Here is a 22,506-nt window from a genome sequence, read left to right as displayed (position 1 = left end):
AGTCATCTAGTTATGTATGTCATCGAATAGCGTTTAGGCCCCTGTCCACTGTGGTCAGCTCGGGTCTGTAGGTCCACCAACAGTACCATCTCTGTTAGATAACAGTGCACCTCATCGCCCCAGCGTTCCCCATGTGTATTGTTTGACCAATCAACAGAACCCAGGACTGAAACATAGCACGGCATCAAAACGTTTTTAATAGAATCTTCAAGAAGCATACCTCTGGCTTATAAGATGGATCGATACTGTCTGGGTAAACATAGGGTGGGTGGGGTGAGGTGAGGGGTGGGGTGAGGCGAGGGGGTGGGGTGGGGTGAGGTGAGGGGGTGGGGTGAGGTAAGGGGGTGGGGTGAGGTGAGGGGGTAGGGTGAGGTGAGGGGTGGGGTGATGTGAGGGGGTGGTGAGAGGTGAGGTGAGGGGTGGGGTGGGGTGAATTGAGGGGGTGAGGTGAGGGGGTGGGGTGATATGAGGAGGTGGGGTGAGGTGAGGGGGTGAGGTGAGGTGAGAGGGTGGGGTGATATGAGGATGGGGTGAGGGGTGGGGTGAGGTGAGGGGGTGCATGTGACCCGTGTATAGACAGTACTCGTTGGTCAGATGTCCAGATGACCGCCTGGTGTTGGAACAGTCAACCAAAGCCTATAGACGACAAAGCCTTCACATGTCCGTCATACGGATTACAAAAGCCCTCCTATAAATTTACCAAAAGCCCCATGTAAAAGCCCCAAGCCCCTGAGAGAAGGACAAAAGCCCTCGTTACCCCAGAGTTCCGGTATATTGTATGTATGTGATGACGTAAACACAAAGCGGATTTAATCTCCTCTTGAAATACAGATCGTCCCTTGGCTATGTTTTATGATATCAGATGTCATATTGTCAGAAAATATGATCCTTATGAAGGCTATAATTAAACTTGGATAAACAACCTCGGTGTAGCTTCTCTCTTTTTAATATATAAATATATATATATATATACAGGCGTGAATATATACTAGCTGTATACCCGTGCTTTGCCACGGTGAATCTTTTTTTAAATATACCAACTTGGGAACAGAACAAAACTAAACACAAACACAAAAGAAAACTCAAAAGCAAACGCAATCACAAACACAACGCAAACATAACACGCAAACATAAAGGCAAACACAAAAACAAAACAAAACAAGCGCTAACAATTGCAAACTCAAAGAAAACGCATACACGACGCAAAAGGCAAACACAACCCCAAACCCAACCCCAAAAAGCAAACGCAAGCTCAAACACAAATACAAACGCAACATGCAAACACAAACCCAAACGCAAACACAAATACGAACACAAAAGAAAGCACAAACGCAAACAAACGCAAACTCAAACAAAAACACAAATGCAAACGCTTAATCAAATGGCTATATGAAACAAACGGCCGATAATAAAAATGTTCTCACGAATACCCGTGCATTTGCCCTTATCCCCCCCCACCCCCCACCCGCGATGAAATTAGAATCACTGTCGAACAACACGCTTTCATGAGAGAGCCTTTCCCACATTCTCTAATATAACTATTAATACTAATAGTTTCGCTGTCTGTGTATCTGACAAGAACGCTCTGTCTGACAAGAACGCTCTAGAGAAAACACAAGCAATTTAAAAACATGCACAGTAATTCGAAAAACGAAATATGACGTCGACACATTTAGCGTAGAGTAGAACATAATCTCAAACCAGAGAGTGCACACAGTAATGTAATGACGTCATTGATTCTCGCGTAAACATTGAAAAAAAGGAAATGTTGTCTAATCTAAATGGTTTGCGTGAAGAGTTTCTTGCATACAATTCTTCGGGTAGGGGCGAAGCCCCACCCCCCGCGTAAGAACGTCTGAGCCCCCCCCCCCCCCCTCCCCAACTCAAAAGAAATTTCCTCATCGATACTCTATAATAAAATTACCGCCTAATTAATGTGTCTAATCTAAAAAGTGGTTTTCTTGCAATGGGACGGTAGACATGTTTTTTTTTGGGGGGGGGGGGGGTGGGGGGTGGGGGGGGGGTGTGGGGGGGGGGGGGGGTGGTGTGTGGGGGTGGGGAGGGGGGTGGGGGGTGGTGTGTGGGGGGGTGGGTTGGTTTCAGTGTTTCTTTCAGACTTTTTCCTCCCCAGAGAGGGGTGGGGGGTACTTGAAATTTTCTGGGGCGGGGGTAGAATTTTCTGGGAGGGGGCGGACACTGGAAAAAGTATATAATTATATTTCGTTGAATGGGACGGTAGACATGTTTTTTTTGGGGGTGGGGGGGGTGGTGGGTGGGGTGGGGGTGGGGGGTGGTGTGTGTGGGGGGTGTGGGGGGTGGGTTGGTTTTAGTTTAGAGAAAAGAGACAGCACTATCAACCTAGCGCCCGGTGTATCCTTCCTCAACGGGCCATTTTTCTCGTTAATACTAATAGTTTCGCTGTCTGTCTATCTATCTATCTATCTATCTGACAAGAACGCTGTAGAGAAAACACAAGCAAAATAAAAACATGCATAGTAATTCGAAAAACGAAGTATGACGTCGACACATTTAGCGCACAGAGTAGAAAATAATCTCAAACCCAGAGAGTGCACACAGTTATATGACGTCATTGATTATCGTGTAAACATTCAATACAAAGGCAATTTGGTCTAATCTAAGTGGTTTGCGTGAAGAGTTTCTTGCATACAATTCTTCGGGTAGGGGCGAAGCCCCACCCCCCGCGTAAGAACGTCTGAGCCCCTCCCCCTCCCCAACTCAAAAGAAATTTCCTCATCGATACTCTATAATAAAATTAATGTGTCTAATCTAAAAAGTGGTTTTCTTGCAATGGGACGGTAGACATGTTTTTTTTTGGGGGGGGGGTGGTGGAGGGGTGGGGGGGGGTGGTGTGTGTGGGGGGTGGTGTGTGTGGGGGGGTGTGTGGGGGTGGTGTGTGGGGGGTGGGTTGGTTTCAGTGTTTCTTTCAGACTTTTTCCTCCCCGGAGAGGGGTGGGGGGTACTTGAAATTTTCGGGGGCGGGGGTGTGTGGAGGGGGTGGTGTGTGTGGGGGGTGGGGGTGGGGGGTGGGGATGGTGTGTGGGGGTGGGGGTGGTGTGTGGTGGGGGGTGGGGGTGGTGTCTGGGGGTCGGGGGGGGGGTGGGGGTGGTGTGTGGGGGGGTGGGTTGGTTTTAGTTTAGAGAAAAGAGACAGCACTATCAGCCTAGCGCCCGTTGTACCCTTCCTCAACGGGCCATTTTTCTCGTTAATACTAATAGTTTCGCTGTCTGTCTGACAAGAACGCTCTGTCTGACAAGAACGCTCTGTCTGACAAGAACGCTCTAGAGAAAACACAAGGAAATTAAAAACATGCATAGTATTTCGAAAAACGAAGTATGACGTCGACACATTTAGCACAGAGTAGAAAATAATCTCAAACCGGAGAGTAAACATTGAATAAAAAGGAAATTTTGTCTTATCTAAGTGGTTTGCGTGAAGAGTTTCTTTCATACGATTCTTCGGGTAGGAGCGAAGCCCCACCCCCGCGTAAGAACGCCTAATTAATGTGTCTAATCTAAAAAGTGGTTTTCTTGCAATTTCTTTAATGCAATTCTTCGGGTAGTGGCTAAGCGCGACACCAGTGTTTCTTTCAGACTTTTTCATCCCCGGAGAGGGGTGGGGGTACTTGAAATTTTCGGGGGCGGGGGTAGAATTTTCTGGGAGGGTGCGGACACTGGAAAAAGTATATAATTATATTTCGTTGAATGGGACGGTAGACATGTTTTGGGGGGGGGGGGGGGCGGTGTGTGGGGGGGTGGTGTGTGTGTGTGGGGGGGGGGGTGGTGTGTGGGGGTGGGGGTGGGGGTGGTGTGTGGGGGGTGGTGTGTGGGGGGTGGTGTGTGGGGGGGGGGTGAGTTGGTTTTAGTTTAGAGAAAAGAGACAGCACTATCAGCCTAGCGCCCGTTGTACCCTTCCTCAACGGGCCATTTTTCTCGTCTATAATAATAGTTTCGCTGTCTGTCTATCTATCTATCTATCTATCTGTCTGACAAGAACGCTCTAGAGAAAAGACAAGCAATTTAAAAACATGCATAGTAATTCGAAAAACGAAGTATGACGTCGACACATTTAGCGCACAGAGTAGAAAATAATCTCAAGCCGGATAGTGCACACATTGATATGACGTCATTGATTATCGAGTAAACATTCAATACAAAGGCAATTTGGTCTAATCTAAGTGGTTTGCGTGAAGAGTTTCTTTCATACAATTCTTCGGGTAGGGGCGAAGCCCCACCCCCGCGTAAGAACGTCTGAGCCCCCCCCCCTCCCCAACTCAAAAGAAATTTCCTCATCGATACTCTATAATAAAATTACCGCCTAATTAATGTGTCTAATCTAAAAAGTGGTTTTCTTGCAATGGGACGGTAGACATGTTTTATTTTGGGGGGGGGGGGGGGTGGATGGGTGGGGTGGGGGGGGGGGGTAGTGTGTGGGGGGGGTGGTGTGTGGGGGGGGTGGGTTGGTTTCAGTGTTTCTTTCAGACTTTTTCCTCCCCGGAGAGGGGTGGGGGTACTTGAAATTTTCGGGGGCGGGGGTAGAATTTTCTGGGAGGGGGCGGACACTGGAAAAAGTATATAATTATATTTCGTTGAATGGGACGGTAGACATGTTTTTTTTTTGGGGGGTGGGGGGGTGGGGGCGGTGTGTGGAGGGGGTGGTGTGTGTGGGGGGTGGGGGTGGGGGTGGTGTGTGGGGGTGGGGGGCGGGGGTGGTGTGTGGTGGGGGTGGGGGTGGGGTGGGGGGTGGTGTGTGGGGGTGGGGAGGGTGGGGGTGGTGTGTGGGGGGGGGGGTGGGTTGGTTTTAGTTTAGAGAAAAGAGACAGCACTATCAACCTAGCGCCCTCAACGGGCCATTTTTCTCGTCTGTATAAATAACACCGAAAAACAAAACAAAAAAATTTGATTTTGAGAGATCACAGAAATAAAAAAAAAACTATAAAACTCTGTGCCGCTAATCAAGAAATAATATAAATAATCTTAACATTAATCTTTTTTTTTAAATGAGCTTAACATACAATAGTAAATGCCATAGGACCACATGCGTAGCGACCCTTCCCGGCGCCCGGGGACAAACTTTCGATTTGCACCCCCACCCTCAAACATTCGATTTGCACCCCCGCCCCTCAAACTTTCGCACCCCCCTTCAAACTTTCAATTTGTTTTTCCAACCCATTTTGGCGCTCCCTAAGGTCGGCGCCAGGGGCGGAACTACAGTGCCGCCAGACCCCGCAATGCGGGGGGGGGGGGGGGGCACGCCATTTAGGGGCCCACGACCGACCATAATAATTTTTTTATAGTTAAATTTTTTTTCAATGTTCTTGCATTTTTGACTTGATGCTTGTTTTGTAAAAAAGATTACTATAGCTGCGGTTGGATTATCTTTATTCTGTAGACACCACCCCACGCTCTTGTATCTTTTCCCCATTGTTTTTAAACCACTGTGAAAGCCGAGTCCTCTTTATCCTACAATCAAACTTATCAAAGATAAGCAAACGTTTAAACCACTTCCATGACTTATTTCCCTTTTTTAAATAGTCAAATAAGGGTGCCCATAAGCTCCTTTTAATAGATTTGTACTAAACAAATTAAAAAGAAATTACTTCTCTTATTTTTTTATAAAGTACTTACTAAAGAATGACATTGTATAAAAAGGAAATGTATTTAAAATTAATAATATAAATACAAAAAAAACATAAAAATAAACATAACACGAGACACCATTACTTATATACAAAGCTTTCATGGTTTATATTCTTTTGACCGAATAGAGGTTTCTAGGCCCTATAGCAGAGATAAAATAAAACTGATTTTCATAAAACAAACTAATGCATTTACACTCATGACATGCTGTTGTAATTTGCTTTGATTGAAATTTGTATTTTTCAAAACACGAACAGGCCAGCAATGAGTATCCTATTTTCGCATTTTGTGCTTGTATATATATATATATATATATATATATATATATATATATATATATATATATATATATATATATATATATATATATATATATATATATATATATATATATATATATATATATATATATATATATATATATATATATATATATATATATATATATATATATATATATATATATATATATATATATATATATATATATATATATATATATATATATATATATATATATATATATATATATATATATATATATATATATATATATATATATATATATATATATATATATATATATATATATATGGGGGGGGGGCTAAAAAAATTTTGCGGGGTGGCCCTTTTTTTCTAGTTCCGCCACTGGTCGGCGCCCGGGGACATATGTCCCCCCCCCCCTCGCTACGCCTCTGCATAGGAATAAAGAAAATCCTATTTTTTTAAATAGCAATATTTAGCACGAGTTGACTTTTCTTTTAAAATAATTTCCCCCGCGTAATTATTAAACATTTTCGACCCTACTGTTATTAAAATGTATCAATTTTCTCATGGAATCTAAGCGAACATATTGACATTGATCCGTTTAATATGTTTCAGCAATGTGCGTGTATTTAACATTTTCTTCATGTTCTTTTGTTGACATGTGCGAAAGAGAAAAACCTTTGCCAGCAATAAAAAAATCGGGAGCGATCTCCCCTAAACTTTCTCGAATATTCTTTTATAAAAAAACAGGGGATGGGAACTCGGGATATAGACATGAATTTTAATCCATTTTAAATACTTACACTTTTTAAAATAGAATAAAATCTCGTAGAAAAAAAGAATTGCACACCTGTGAACGCCAAATAAAACGTGCATAATAGTGCGGAATATTATTATTTTAATTTACATTCGTTTTTCGAGAAATCGGAAATAGCGTAAATTAGTACTTCCAATCAACGGAAATTACTCAAAATTTGACAGAAGGTAGAGAATTAGATCTTTTACTTCCATGTGAAATTTCATTTATCTATCTGAAATAGTACTCAAGTTATAGGCTTTTGAAAAATTCAAAGTAGAAAATGTACCACTTCCGGTTACCGGAAATCGCTCAAAAGTTGATACGGATCTACGATTTTGATAAAATACTTATATATGAAATTTCATCAACCTAGCTGTAACGGTACTCAAGTTATCGTGTTTACACACAGACAGACACACACACACACACAGACACACAGACATACGGACAAGATTGCAAAATTATGTTTTTCCGTATCAGTGTGGTGTAAAACGTCGAGATTTGTGAAAATCTCAATTTTTTTTTTGCACGATTACAAGACTTTCTCTATACTTCGTATATACGAGAAAGTCAAAATTGTTCTTTGGAGAATATTTATCAACACGTAAAACTGAAAGATTTTGCAGCGCAACCTTTTTTTTTAAATCGATTGAAGTTTATTTTTATTTTTTTTACCTTTTAGATCAGCAAATTTGTTACATGGGTGGGCAGAGTTTCTTCCAGGCATCTCCCGAAAAATTTTTACCGCCCCCCCGAACGAAATGAAATTTATATAATTTATATAGAAAATATATACTTTTAACAGTGTCCGCCCCCCCGAAGAAAGTTTACCGCCCCCCCGAAGATTTCAAGTGCCCCCCCGGAGAAAAAAGTCTGGAAGAAACACTGTGGGTGGGGTGTATAAATCAACTTCTCATTAACGATATCTACCGACAATAATCAAACACCAATAGACAATAATATAAACAAAATATTTGAGTGGCTGATCTATATAACGGACATGCGCAGACCAAATATTTTCTAGGTGTATGAAACGTTTTCTGTCACCCAAAGAATGTGTACATGAGTTACGTTACATTAAAATTACACAGTTCATTTAAGATGGCGTTTGTCACCTGGTCAGGGTTTTCTATTCAAACAATTCCAACACTTGCGTAGGACATCAACGTTAGGACATTTTACACAGGACATTTTATGGCCCGGGAAGGAGAACAAGTTCGAGAGGACCCAAGTCAGGCATTATGGGAGTCACGTGACCGAATTGCGTGCTTTCATTATCTTGAGAGGAATAACGTCCAGTTTTCTCCCCTTATATTTGTCAAACCTTTTTTTTTAATGTGTTCACAAATTCTACTACTTTTAATTGAAAAAAATCGATGTAATTTAACCAGTAAAGTAGTAAAAAGATAAAAAGTTGTTTTTATAGCGTGTTTTTTTTTTTAAATTTATTTGATGTTTTAGATTAAAATACTGGTCCTCGAGTTATGCCCCATGAGCCAAGATTACCATTGTATTTAAATTGTCTCCCATTAGTATAACCTCTCATGCTGAATATTAGAATATCCAGCACAAAAACCAGTTTCAGCCAGAATCGTGTTGTATATAGAACTAGTCCTGCCTTGTCGTAGTCGGACTTCTAGCCTAATGTGGACTGAATCGATTCTTTATTTAAGGGGAGAAGGATTGTCCGTCCGACTAGTTTGAATAGAAATCATTTCTCCACTGTCAAGTTTTATGTTAGAGGTCAGTAAATGGTGGAGGGCTAAGCTCGTGGATAGAAGAAGGTGTGTGTTATATAATCATGCCAGGGTTGTTTTTTTGGGGGGTGGGTTGGGAGGGGGGTGACAAGAGATGTACTCAAGGGATTAGGTCACATTGACAAGGTCACGAGCTTTGCTAAAGTACAGCAACCAGCAGTGTAAAACTTCAGTCAACGCGTGACGTCAGTTAGTGTCGTCACTTTACGGCGGTTTGTGACGTCAGTTTGTGACTACATTTGTGACCACAATTTGTAACGACAGTTTGTGACGTCATTTTGTGACGTCAGTTTGTGACGTAAGTTTAAATGTGAAGCCTGTCACCATACATGAAGCACTCAATCAAACATCCACCCCCCACATACATGAGAGGCGTAGCGACCCTTCCCGGCGCCCGGGGACATACTTTCGATTTGCACCCCCCCCCCTCAAGATTTCGATTTATTCTTACAACCCATTTTGGCGCCCCCTAAGTTCGGCGCCCGGGGACATGTGCCCCCCCCCCTCGCTACGCCTCTGCCTGACACACCGGTGACACATCAGCTGGCTGGCCGACGCTGTCACTGTGTCACTGTCTGTCATCTGATGTCAATGTCCACTGTCCAGCCAGCAATCAAATTCGACAAAACGATGCATGACGTCACTCTGGCGATTCGCCTATATCATCCTTGACTTATATAACATATATATGCAACACCGCCTATACCCCTTCACCCAGTTTAACAGTGTCATTAAAAATCTGGAGCTTTTAAAACAATACTGTTTTAAAAAAATAATTTTGTTACAACTAAAGAATGATTTCCTCTGGATTCCATTTGTGTCCGTCTTTATCGTCCATTCGACGGTAAGAAGAGAAGTGGTTAGAACAGGCGAGAACAAACCCCTGTCCTTGACCTACATCTGGTTGTTACCGTAAGTTTCGTCACCACACCCTCCCCTTTATCCACCCCACCTCTCCTGCTTGACAAACCTACCCGCTTAAAATAGCATCGTTTGACCTTCGGAAAGAACTGTCACACAAAAATTTGAAGGTTCCATGTTCGCCCAACGGATCCCTGGATCACGTCTGTTCTGAGGGCGGGGCTATAAATTCCCGGTCCGAGGAAAAATTCCGATCACTGGACGACCCTCGTTCCGATGACGTTTGGAATTTGACGTCTGCAAGTAAACACACCACAAGTTGCCAATCGTGAGTTTTTAGTTGATTTAGTTAATTTTTAAAATCTTTTTTATATTATTATATCCAAGAATGTAAGCACTTCGGCTTACATTAATATGAATGTTTCATTCATCTCAGTCCATGTTTTAAGATGTTTACTTTCACAAGAAATGCTTGAATAAATAAGAGAGTAGCATGTGACCGTCTTTAGAGGCCAACAATGACAGTTTCTGGGTCGGATTGTCATCACATTTTGTGAATGAAATTTGTAAGATCAACAATATGTTTATGTAGGCCCTATACTTATGAATATGTGCTAGTTCAGCAATTGACATACGACTGAGGGTACATTTATTAGCTAGCAATTATTTGGCCTACTTTTTATAGATGATAGAAGTTTAAAACAAAATTCCCTACCAAATATTTTTATTACTAACCTCTTCTAAGTAGGTATTATTGCCTTTTATGTGCAGTCGAAAAATACAACACAGATTAACTCTGCTGCACCCACATACATTTGTATTTGTGGATTTGTATGCTGTGATTGTATTAGGTGTATGCCCAATACATTAGATAATTTCTAGCATTAATGTTGGTCTCCTGTGGACTCGAACCCCGACACTTGAAGCGAGCCTCAGTCGGTTGTCTTGATGGCTTGTGTCAGCAGAATTGCTAACCCCCCTTACATAACCCCGCCCTTATGTATCTTCCCACAGTCATGTCACCCTCCCCTTTTACACACACACACACACCCACCCCATGTATTTCTACCTGCTTTCTAAAAGCACTTTTGATGCCATTAAAAAAGGCTGGTGACCTTGAGACGAAATCAGTCAACCAGAACAAAAGGAAACACGTGATCTATATTTAGCACCTCCAGTTAGTACTGGTCAGTGGTAGATTAGATTAGAATAGGCTAGAATAGTCTAGAACGACGGAGGGGAGAGGCGTGTGTGAGTGGAGTTCACCCCGGTGTGTTTAGGTATTTTTATCCCAAGGTCGAATACGGTTATAAAAGCTGGTGAACGATTGTGATGGGGGCTGGTTGGTATCGGCTAGGGTCAGGGCGGGCTTGTGGTGTGATGATGACAATGAGAAATTAAATAAAGGTTTGAAAGGGCCATGAACCTTGTTTGGAGTTGAATGAAAGTTTGGTCGTAACACCAGCCACTGCCCCGAGTGAATGGGAGAAATGTTGGGAGAAATGTCGGGAGAAATGTCGGGAGAAAACGGAAACAAAACTGTCAGAAGATCCAGCCGTCAGGTATTGAAGGGGGGGGGGGGGGGGGGGGGGCTAGCTCCATGTCTTGGGTGAGGACGCTATCACATCACACTTGCCACACTTTATAGCACATCATCTCTACAACACCCTCTACCACACCACACTTGCCACACTTTATAGCACATCATCTCTACAACACCCTCTACCACATCACACTTGCCACACTTTATAGCACATCATCTCTACAACACCCTCTACCACATCACACTTGCCACACTTTATAGCACATCATCCCTACAACATCCTCTACCACACCACACTTGCCACACTTTATAGCACATCATCTCTACAACATCCTCTACCACATCACACTTGCCACACTTTATAGCACATCATCTCTACAACACCCTCTACCACATCACACTTGCCACACTTTATAGCACATCATCTCTACAACACCCTCCTACCACACCAAACTTGCCACACTTGCCACACTTTATAGCACATCATCCCTACAACACCCTCTACCACATCACACTTGCCACACTTTATAGCACATCATCTCTACAACACCCTCTACCACATCACACTTGCCACACTTTATAGCACATCATCTCTACAACACCCTCTACCACACCACACTTGCCACACTTTATAGCACATCATCTCTACAACACCCTCCTACCACACCAAACTTGCCACACTTGCCACACTTTATAGCACATCATCTCTACAACACCCTCTACCACATCACACTTGCCACACTTTATAGCACATCATCCATACAACACCCTCCTACCACATCACACTTGCCACACTTTATAGCACATCATCTCTACAACACCCTCTACCACATCACACTTGCCACACTTTATAGCACATCATCCCTACAACACCCTCTACCACATCACACTTGCCACACTTTATAGCACATCATCTCTACAACACCCTCTACCACATCACACTTGCCACACTTTATAGCACATCATCTCTACAACACCCTCTACCACATCACACTTGCCACACTTTATAGCACATCATCCCTACAACACCCTCTACCACATCACACTTGCCACACTTTATAGCACATCATCCCTACAACACCCTCCACCACACCACACTTGCCACACTTTATAGCACATCATCCATACAACACCCTCTACCACACCACACTTGCCACACTTTATAGCACATCATCTCTACAACACCCTCCTACCACATCACACTTGCCACACTTTATAGCACATCATCCATACAACACCCTCTACCACATCACACTTGCCACACTTTATAGCACATCATCCCTACAACACCCTCTACCACATCACACTTGCCACACTTTATAGCACATCATCCCTACAACACCCTCTACCACACCACACTTGCCACACTTTATAGCACATCATCCCTACAACACCCTCTACCACACCACACTTGCCACACTTGCCACACTTTATAGCACATCATCTCTACAACACCCTCCTACCACACCACACTTGCCACACTTTATAGCACATCATCCCTACAACACCCTCCTACCACACCACACTTGCCACACTTTATAGCACATCATCCCTACAACACCCTCCTTCCACACCACTCTTGCCACACTTTATAGCACATCATCTCTACAACACCCTCCTACCACATCACACTTGCCACACTTTATAGCACATCATCTCTACAACACCCTCCTACCACACCAAACTTGCCACACTTGCCACACTTTATAGCACATCATCCCTACAACACCCTCTACCACACCACACTTGCCACACTTTATAGCACATCATCTCTACAACACCCTCCTACCACACCAAACTTGCCACACTTACCACACTTTATAGCACATCATCTCTACAACACCCTCTACCACATCACACTTGCCACACTTTATAGCACATCATCCCTACAACACCCTCTACCACATCACACTTGCCACACTTTATAGCACATCATCTCTACAACGACCTCTACCACATCACACTTGCCACACTTTATAGCACATCATCCATACAACACCCTCTACCACATCACACTTGCCACACTTTATAGCACATCATCTCTACAACACCCTCTACCACATCACACTTGCCACACTTTATAGCACATCATCTCTACAACATCCTCTACCACACCACACTTGCCACACTTTATAGCACATCATCCCTACAACACCCTCTACCACACCACACTTGCCACACTTTATAGCACATCATCTCTACAACACCCTCCTACCACACCAAACTTGCCACACTTGCCACACTTTATAGCACATCATCCCTACAACACCCTCTACCACATCACACTTGCCACACTTTATAGCACATCATCTCTCTAACACCCTCTACCACATCACACTTGCCACACTTTATAGCACATCATCTCTACAACACCCTCTACCACATCACACTTGCCACACTTTATAGCACATCATCCCTACAACACCCTCTACCACACCACACTTGCCACACTTTATAGCACATCATCTCTACAACACCCTCCTACCACACCAAACTTGCCACACTTGCCACACTTTATAGCACATCATCCATACAACACCCTCCTACCACACCACACTTGCCACACTTTATAGCACATCATCTCTACAACACCCTCTACCACATCACACTTGCCACACTTTATAGCACATCATCTCTACAACACCCTCTACCACATCACACTTGCCACACTTTATAGCACATCATCTCTACAACACCCTCTACCACATCACACTTGCCACACTTTATAACACATCATCCCTAGAAACCTACCACATCACACTTGCCACACTTTATAGCACATAATCCGTACAACACCCTCTACCACATCACACTTGCCACACTTTATAGCACATCATCCATACAACACCCTCTACCACATCACACTTGCCACACTTTATAGCACATCATCCCTACAACACCCTCTACCACATCACACTTGCCACTCTTTATAGCACATCATCCATACAACACCCTCTACCACATCACACTTGCCACACTTTATAGCACATCATCCATACAACAACCTCTACCACATCACACTTGCCACACTTTATAGCACATCATCCATACAACACCCTCTACCACATCACACTTGCCACACTTTATAACACATCATCCCTAGAAACCTACCACATCACACTTGCCACACTTTATAGCACATAATCCCTACAACACCCTCTACCACATCACACTTGCCACACTTTATAGCACATCATCCATACAACACCCTCTACCACATCACACTTGCCACACTTTATAACACATCATCCCTAGAAACCTACCACATCACACTTGCCACACTTTATAGCACATAATCCCTACAACACCCTCTACCACATCACACTTGCCACACTTTATAGCACATCATCCATACAACACCCTCTACCACATCACACTTGCCACACTTTATAGCACATCATCCCTACAACACCCTCTACCACATCACACTTGCCACACTTTATAGCACATCATCCCTACAACACCCTCTACCACATCACACTTGCCACACTTTATAGCACATCATCCATACAACACCCTCTACCACATCACACTTGCCACACTTTATAGCACATCATCCATACAACACCCTCTACCACATCACACTTGCCACACTTTATAACACATCATCCCTAGAAACCTACCACATCACACTTGCCACACTTTATAGCACATAATCCCTACAACACCCTCTACCACATCACACTTGCCACACTTTATAGCACATCATCCATACAACACCCTCTACCACATCACACTTGCCACACTTTATAGCACATAATCCCTACAACACCCTCTACCACATCACACTTGCCACACTTTATAGCACATCATCCATACAATACCCTCTACCACATCACACTTGCCACACTTTATAGCACATCATCCATACAACACCCTCTACCACACCACACTTGCCACACTTTATAGCACATCATCTCTACAACACCCTCTACCACATCACACTTGCCACACTTTATAGCACATCATCTCTACAACACCCTCTACCACATCACACTTGCCACACTTGCCACACTTTATAGCACATCATCTCTACAACACCCTCTACCACATCACACTTGCCACACTTTATAGCACATCATCTCTACAACACCCTCTACCACATCACACTTGCCACACTTTATAGCACATCATCTCTACAACACCCTCTACCACACCACACTTGCCACACTTTATAGCACATCATCTCTACAACACCCTCCTACCACACCAAACTTGCCACACTTGCCACACTTTATAGCACATCATCCATACAACACCCTCCTACCACATCACACTTGCCACACTTTATAGCACATCATCCCTACAACACCCTCTACCACACCACACTTGCCACACTTTATAGCACATCATCTCTACAACACCCTCTACCACATCACACTTGCCACACTTTATAGCACATCATCTCTACAACACCCTCTACCACACCACACTTGCCACACTTTATAGCACATCATCTCTACAACACCCTCCTACCACACCAAACTTGCCACACTTGCCACACTTTATAGCACATCATCCATACAACACCCTCCTACCACATCACACTTGCCACACTTTATAGCACATCATCCCTACAACACCCTCTACCACATCACACTTGCCACACTTTATAGCACATCATCTCTACAACATCCTCTACCACACCACACTTGCCACACTTTATAGCACATCATCTCTACAACACCCTCCTACCACACCAAACTTGCCACACTTGCCACACTTTATAGCACATCATCTCTACAACATCCTCTACCACACCACACTTGCCACACTTTATAGCACATCATCTCTACAACACCCTCTACCACACTACACTTGCCACACTTTATAGCACATCATCTCTACAACACCCTCTACCACACCACACTTGCCACACTTTATAGCACATCATCCCTACAACACCCTCTACCACACCACACTTGCCACACTTTATAGCACATCATCTCTACAACACCCTCTACCACATCACACTTGCCACACTTTATAGCACATCATCTCTACAACACCCTCTACCACATCACACTTGCCACACTTTATAGCACATCATCTCTACAACACCCTCCTACCACATCACACTTGCCACACTTTATAGCACATCATCTCTACAACACCCTCTACCACATCACACTTGCCACACTTTATAGCACATCATCCCTACAACACCCTCTACCACACCACACTTGCCACACTTTATAGCACATCATCTCTACAACACCCTCTACCACATCACACTTGCCACACTTTATAGCACATCATCTCTACAACACCCTCTACCACATCACACTTGCCACACTTTATAGCACATCATCCCTACAACATCCTCTACCACACCACACTTGCCACACTTTATAGCACATCATCTCTACAACACCCTCTACCACATCACACTTGCCACACGTTATAGCACATCATCTCTACAACACCCTCTACCACATCAAACTTGCCACACTTTATAACACATCATCCCTAGAAACCTACCACATCACACTTGCCACACTTTATAGCACATCATCTCTACAACACCCTCTACCACATCACACTTGCCACACTTTATAGCACATCATCTCTACAACACCCTCTACCACACCACACTTGCCACACTTTATAGCACATCATCCCTAGAAACCTACCACATCACACTTGCCACACTTTATAGCACATCATCCCTACAACACCCTCTACCACATCACACTTGCCACACTTGCCACACTTTATAGCACATCATCCATACAACACCCTCTACCACATCACACTTGCCACACTTTATAGCACATCATCTCTACAACACCCTCTACCACACCACACTTGCCACACTTTATAGCACATCATCTCTACAACACCCTCTACCACATCACACTTGCCACACTTTATAGCACATCATCTCTACAACACCCTCTACCACATCACACTTGCCACACTTTATAGCACATCATCTCTACAACACCCTCTACCACATCACACTTGCCACACTTTATAGCACATCATCTCTACAACACCCTCTACCACATCACACTTGCCACACTTTATAGCACATCATCTCTACAACACCCTCTACCACATCACACTTGCCACACTTTATAGCACATCATCTCTACAACACCCTCTACCACACCACACTTGCCACACTTTATAGCACATCATCCCTAGAAACCTACCACATCACACTTGCCACACTTTATAGCACATCATCCCTACAACACCCTCTACCACATCACACTTGCCACACTTGCCACACTTTATAGCACATCATCCATACAACACCCTCTACCACATCACACTTGCCACACTTTATAGCACATCATCTCTACAACACCCTCTACCACATCACACTTGCCACACTTTATAGCACATCATCTCTACAACACCCTCTACCACATCACACTTGCCACACTTTATAGCACATCATCTCTACAACACCCTCTACCACATCACACTTGCCACACTTGCCACACTTTATAGCACATCATCCATACAACACCCTCCTACCACATCACACTTGCCACACTTTATAGAACATCATCTCTACAACACCCTCCTACCACATCACACTTGCCACACTTTATAGCACATCATCCATACAACACCCTCCTACCACATCACACTTGCCACACTTTATAGCACATCATCCTTAGAAACCTACCACACCACACTTGCCACACTTTATAGCACATCATCTCTACAACATCCTCTACCACATCACACTTGCCACACTTTATAGCACATCATCTCTACAACATCCTCTACCACATCACACTTGCCACACTTTATAGCACATCATCTCTACAACACCCTCTACCACACCACACTTGCCACACTTTATAGCACATCATCTCTACAACACCCTCTACCACATCACACTTGCCACACTTTATAGCACATCATCTCTACAACACCCTCTACCACATCACACTTGCCACACTTTATAGCACATCATCTCTACAACACCCTCTACCACATCACACTTGCCACACTTTATAGCACATCATCTCTACAACACCCTCTACCACATCACACTTGCCACACTTTATAGCACATCATCTCTACAACACCCTCTACCACATCACACTTGCCACACTTTATAGCACATCATCTCTACAACACCCTCTACCACACCAAACTTGCCACACTTGCCACACTTTATAGCACATCATCTCTACAACACCCTCTACCACATCACACTTGCCACACTTTATAGCACATCATCTCTACAACACCCTCTACCACATCACACTTGCCACACTTGCCACACTTTATAGCACATCATCCATACAACACCCTCCTACCACATCACACTTGCCACACTTTATAGAACGTCATCTCTACAACACCCTCCTACCACATCACACTTGCCACACTTTATAGCACATCATCCATACAACACCCTCCTACCACATCACACTTGCCACACTTTATAGCACATCATCCCTAGAAACCTACCACACCACACTTGCCACACTTTATAGCACATCATCTCTACAACATCCTCTACCACATCACACTTGCCACACTTTATAGCACATCATCTCTACAACACCCTCTACCACACCACACTTGCCACACTTTATAGCACATCATCTCTACAACACCCTCTACCACATCACACTTGCCACACTTTATAGCACATCATCTCTACAACACCCTCTACCACACCACACTTGCCACACTTTATAGCACATCATCTCTACAACACCCTCTACCACATCACACTTGCCACACTTTATAGCACATCATCTCTACAACACCCTCTACCACATCACACTTGCCACACTTTATAGCACATCATCTCTACAACACCCTCTACCACATCACACTTGCCACACTTTATAGCACATCATCCATACAACACCCTCTACCACATCACACTTGCCACACTTTATAGCACATCATCCATACAACACCCTCTACCACATCACACTTGCCACACTTTATAGCACATCATCTCTACAACACCCTCTACCACATCACACTTGCCACACTTTATAGCACATCATCCATACAACACCCTCTACCACACCACACTTGCCACACTTTATAGCACATCATCTCTACAACACCCTCTACCACATCACACTTGCCACACTTTATAGCACATCATCCCTACAACACCCTCTACCACATCACACTTGCCACACTTTATAGCACATCATCTCTACAACATCCTCTACCACATCACACTTGCCACACTTTATAGCACATCATCTCTACAACACCCTCTACCACATCACACTTGCCACACTTTATAGCACATCATCCCTACAACACCCTCTACCACATCACACTTGCCACACTTTATAGCACATCATCCCTACAACACCCTCTACCACATCACACTTGCCACACTTTATAGCACATCATCTCTACAACATCCTCTACCACATCACACTTGCCACACTTTATAGCACATCATCTCTACAACACCCTCTACCACATCACACTTGCCACACTTTATAGCACATCATCTCTACAACACCCTCTACCACATCACACTTGCCACACTTTATAGCACATCATCTCTACAACATCCTCTACCACATCACACTTGCCACACTTTATAGCACATCATCTCTACAACATCCTCTACCACATCACACTTGCCACACTTTATAGCACATCATCTCTACAACACCCTCTACCACATCACACTTGCCACACTTTATAGCACATCATCTCTACAACACCCTCTACCACATCACACTTGCCACACTTTATAGCACATCATCTCTACAACACCCTCTACCACATCACACTTGCCACACTTTATAGCACATCATCTCTACAACACCCTCTACCACATCACACTTGCCACACTTTATAGCACATCATCTCTACAACATCCTCTACCACATCACACTTGCCACACTTTATAGCACATCATCTCTACAACACCCTCTACCACATCACACTTGCCACACTTTATAGCACATCATCTCTACAACATCCTCTACCACACCACACTTGCCACACTTTATAGCACATCATCTCTACAACACCCTCTACCACATCACACTTGCCACACTTTATAGCACATCATCTCTACAACACCCTCTACCACATCACACTTGCCACACTTTATAGCACATCATCTCTACAACATCCTCTACCACATCACACTTGCCACACTTTATAGCACATCATCCCTACAACATCCTCTACCACACCACACTTGCCACACTTTATAGCACATCATCTCTACAACACCCTCTACCACATCACACTTGCCACACTTTATAGCACATCATCTCTACAACACCCTCTACCACATCACACTTGCCACACTTTATAGCACATCATCTCTACAACATCCTCTACCACATCACACTTGCCACACTTTATAGCACATCATCCCTACAACATCCTCTACCACACCACACTTGCCACACTTTATAGCACATCATCTCTACAACACCCTCTACCACATCACACTTGCCACACTTTATAGCACATCATCTCTACAACACCCTCTACCACATCACACTTGCCACACTTTATAGCACATCATCTCTACAACATCCTCTACCACATCACACTTGCCACACTTTATAGCACATCATCCCTACAACATCCTCTACCACACCACACTTGCCACACTTTATAGCACATCATCTCTACAACACCCTCTACCACATCACACTTGCCACACTTTATAGCACATCATCTCTACAACATCCTCTACCACATCACACTTGCCACACTTTATAGCACATCATCCATACAACACCCTCCTACCACATCACACTTGCCACACTTTATAGCACATCATCTCTACAACACCCTCTACCACATCACACTTGCCACACTTTATAGCACATCATCCCTACAACATCCTCTACCACACCACACTTGCCACACTTTATAGCACATCATCCCTACAACACCCTCTACCACACCACACTTGCCACACTTTATAGCACATCATCCCTACAACACCCTCTACCACACCACACTTGCCACACTTTATAGCACATCATCCCTAGAAACCTCCTACGACATCCCCACCTTCAGCATCCCTCCCCCCCCCCAGAGTTTCTTCCAGGCATCTCTTCGGGGGGTCGAAGCCCCCCCCCCCCCCCGAAAAATTTTTACCGTCCCCCACCCCCCTTCCCCCCGAACGAAATGAAATTTATATAATTTATATAGAAAATATATACTTTTAACAGTGTCCGCCCCCCCCCCCGAAGATTTCAAGTGCCCCCCCCCCCCCCGGAGAAAAAAGTCTGGAAGAAACACTGCCCCCCACACACACACACTAAGAAAATCACCCATGTGAGACGAGAGTTCAGAAAGCTATCAGATGACGTCATATTTGTAGTGGAGATTTTGACGGTTCTATTTTAGGGGATGAAGAGTGGGGACATAACTTTGATAAGTGTTGGATAAGGTCATGATAAGCGACATTGGATAAGGTAATAATAAACGGCATTGGATAAGGTCATGATAAGCGACTAAACTGGTATCACAATTCAGGCATGTTAGAAACAGACTAAAATATAAATAAATATTCCTTATGATTCCAAGAGATCTGTCAGAAACTATACTTGAAAACAAGCTAGATTTTTTATAGACATTTTTATCTTGTTTTGTCTTAGAACTTTGAATGGGTAGCCGCTCTTATGTAGTTGGGTAGCCGCCCTTATATAGTTGGGTAGCCGCCCTTATATAGTTGGGTAGCCGCCCTTATCTAGTTGGGTAGCCGCCCTTATCTAGTTGGGTAGCCTCCCTTAAACTTAAACCGCCGCTAAATATAATTTACAATATACTTTTTAAAACTGCACCAAGATCAAGAACCTGTTTCAATGTTTCTGTTGTGAAAAAAAAAGATAGACCTACACGAAAGCGTCTTAGTGTACAGAAATAATTCCTGGAATTTGTTTTGATTTGTTCACTACACGTTCACTGGGGCGTGTCGACAAGGACGTCCTAACCTCATCAAGGCTATCTCAGGTCTGGTGATAGATCTGTATCTTCTAATGTTTCACATCTATCTTAGATCTGTATCGTGTAATGTTTCACATCTATCTTAGATCTGTATCTATGACACAATAGTTGACCCCCCCCCCAACATAACATCACTGTTTGAGCGTTTTTACTGAGATAAAGTGGAAAGAAATAAAATCAGCTATCAGTATTAATGATATCAACACCATATCCCACCACCCAACTCTATATCCCACCACCCAACTCTATATCCCACCACCCAACTCTATATCCCACCACCCAACTATATATCCCACCACCCAACTATATATCCCACCACCCAACTATATATCCCACCACCCAACTATATATCCCACCACCCAACTATATATCCCACCACCCAACTATATATCCCACCACCCAACTATATATCCCACCACCCAACTCTATATCCCACCACCCAACTCTATATCCCACCACCCAACTATATATCCCACCACCCAACTATATATCCCACCACCCAACTATATATCCCACCACCAAACTATATATCCCACCACCCAACTTTATATCCCACCACCCAACTCTTAATCCCACCACCCAACTCTATATCCCACCACCCAACTATATATCCCACCACCCAACTCTATATCCCACCACCCAACTATATATCCCACCACCCAACTATATATCCCACCACCCAAC

The 22,506-nt window shown here is 43.6% G+C and overlaps 1 protein-coding gene across 2 annotated transcripts in view; it reads left to right on the top strand.

Annotated features, from left to right (window-relative positions):
- LOC131950428 (monocarboxylate transporter 14-like) overlaps positions 1–22,506 on the top strand; it is a 49,037-nt gene that overhangs the window by 10,730 nt on the left and 15,801 nt on the right. The window contains exon 1 of one of the 2 annotated variants that reach the window (XM_059312567.1): positions 9,580–9,669. The exons of the other annotated variant lie outside the window; for it this stretch is intronic. The gene's annotated coding sequence lies outside the window, so the exon portion shown is untranslated. Of the gene's footprint in view, positions 1–9,579; positions 9,670–22,506 lie in introns of those variants that run through there. 2 annotated transcript variants of the gene reach the window in all.

This window comes from Physella acuta, unplaced genomic scaffold, assembly GCF_028476545.2.
Source record: "Physella acuta isolate Inbredline_101_S28 unplaced genomic scaffold, ASM2847654v3 ptg000761l, whole genome shotgun sequence".
Taxonomy (NCBI): domain Eukaryota; kingdom Metazoa; phylum Mollusca; class Gastropoda; family Physidae; genus Physella; species Physella acuta.
Note: the sequence above shows the minus strand (reverse complement) of the source record. Positions and strands in the feature narration are given on the sequence as shown.